Below are 2,436 nucleotides of genomic sequence, written 5' to 3'. Positions count from 1 at the left end.
TAATCTAAAAAAGTCACTGAATTGAACACTCACTTGAAATAAACAAGGCATCGCACGATGGGATAACTGAATAAGTTGTGTCAAAAGTCCTAGGTTCCCGTGCTGTTACAAAAAAGGTCTTTCAGACTTGCATTCTCTGTCTCTTCTTTCTCGGGTAGCATTACCAGTCTCCAAGCGGAAAGATCATGGTAGAGGCTTCTCTCTCTCTCTCTCCCCATTGATCTTTTGGTAACTTGGGCTTCACCGTAGATTTTTCTATCCCGATAACTTTCCTTTTGCAATTTGCATGCGCTAATGAATCTGGAATTTTTTTTTTTTTTTAAACAAAAATTTAGTTTTTACTTGTTCACTTTGTACGAGAATCGATTCCGTAGATGTCTTCATTTCTTTCATATCCATAGAACGTGATATATGAATTTGTCTTAATTTGTCTGGATATAGATGACTGAGCGGTGATACTTCTGAAGCGTAATTTAGAGTACCTTCAGTTTCTTCTTCCTTTCTTTTAAGCCGCAATTTATGATACAGAGAATAAGGAGTATATTTTTATTTTTACATTTCCACATATTCCATTTTTGGTTGATGCTCTTGTTTTTGCATTAAATATGAAATTATTATTTAAAAAAATATACAGCTTGAACGCAATTGGAATTTCCTGGGGATGAAAAGATAAAGATTAATAGCAGTTTACTGGGGATCTGATTCTGATTTTTCTTTTCCAGTTTTTTTTCCTTTATTTATTTATTTATTTATTTTGCTATGTAAGACAGTAAGAGCATCTCCAATAGGCTTTATTTGAGATTAAGGATAATCATGAAAATTCTCTAGCGTCCCCATGTCAAGGGGCAGTTTATACAAGTTTGTTTTCCAACTCCATTAAATCTTGATGATAAGAAAGATTTGCAGACTACTTCGAAACGTCTGGCAGAAAAGAAAACAGCGAAATTTGAGAACAATATCACAAGGAGAGGACTGGCTCCTCAATCATCTAAGAAAGAAGAATGGGAACCTGCACACATGGTTCTTGTCCTCTTTGCAGTTCTGATACTATTGTCATGTAAGTTTTTTTTTTCTCTGTGCTTAAATGAATATTATTAACTGGGAATAATATAATTATTCAATTATCGGCAAACGTTATATTTTTTCTACTTTTGCAGTTATTTATCAGGTTGTCAGGATGGCGATTAACGGATGAATGAGCTGAGAAAATGGATNTTACAATGCACATCTTGGTTATTCTCTCCAAAATGAAAACAAAAGGGTGAATTATGTCGACTTAGATGTGATAATGAGCTGACACTGGGGCCTCAAAAAATTGGCTCGGGCCCAGGGTCTCAAAATGGATACAAATTTCAAGCCTCCAAATACAAATATCCAATAAAAAAGGCTTGGACTGCACAATTATAAATACAAACTGGACGGCACTATTTCAATTTTCAAATCTAATTTCAATTCGACTTGAGACAGAGTAACATACGAGACGACTTCCTTTCCTTCCGCTTCTAGAATTCTTCAGACTCCAATCCGAAGTGGGAGTTCATTGTTATTTTTGTGGTTCAAGTTTTTTTGGTTGTTGGTAGAGATCATTAAATTTTTTAATGTACCGATAATGATAATCAATTTGAGGGATACGTTTTAATCAAAATTAGGGTTTATCTGCAATTGTGCATAACTTTGGGTGCAAACATTGAAGTTTTGCACTTGAAGGTTGAAGTTGTACCGGGTTCGTTTTGGATAATTTATTTTGTTGTGTTTTCTTCTTCTTTTGTTTTAATTTTATTTCTTTGTAAACCCTACAGTGAGTTTAAAACTGCCCCCAAAAATATCAGAAAAACTTGTTATTGATGGAAGTAAGTGGTGGCTTTTATTTTGAAGTAATATTCCCCAATTCGACCTCCCGCCTCCGCCTAATTTAGGGTGTGAGTAAGTGGAACTTCTCAGCTATTCTCTTTCTAGTTTCAGCCATTGTTGATTGTCCAATGTCTTGGACTTGATTTATTTATTTGTATTTTGTTGTGTGTTTCTATGTGCTGATTTTGTTGAAATGCTGCTTATGTGAGTTGTTATTTTGCAAATGCTTGGATCGCTTACGGGATATTTTTGACTATCACAATCACTGTTACGTCCGTTGAAAGAAGTTTTTCAAAATTGAAATTGATTAAGTCTTATTTTCGATCACATGAGGTTGAATGAATTAGCTATGATTTTCATTGGAAAAAACATGTTGAAAAAACTTTATTTGAGTTATTTGATTACTAATTTTGAATCTCAAGACGTGAGAAGACTAAATATGATGCTAGCCAAATCTCTCGAGTTGTAAGTGGTATTTTATGTAGCAGTTCTATCTATTAGATTGTAAAAAAATTTCATTTAAATATAAATATTTTTTATTTGAATATTGTTATATGTATAGAAAAATAAAGTATACGGCCCCGT

The 2,436-nt window shown here is 33.5% G+C and overlaps 1 long non-coding RNA gene across 1 annotated transcript; it reads left to right on the top strand.

Moving 5' to 3' along the window:
- LOC111408267 lies at positions 1–1,214 on the top strand. Its single transcript, XR_002705319.1, has 3 exons — positions 1–188; positions 907–1,057; positions 1,158–1,214. It is a non-coding gene; the product is annotated as an uncharacterized LOC111408267 (long non-coding RNA).
- The last annotated feature ends 1,222 nt before the right edge of the window (positions 1,215–2,436 follow it).

Source organism: Olea europaea, chromosome 13 (assembly GCF_002742605.1).
Source record: "Olea europaea var. sylvestris chromosome 13, O_europaea_v1, whole genome shotgun sequence".
NCBI lineage: Eukaryota > Viridiplantae > Streptophyta > Magnoliopsida > Lamiales > Oleaceae > Olea > Olea europaea.
This window is presented reverse-complemented; position numbering and strand designations above follow the sequence as displayed.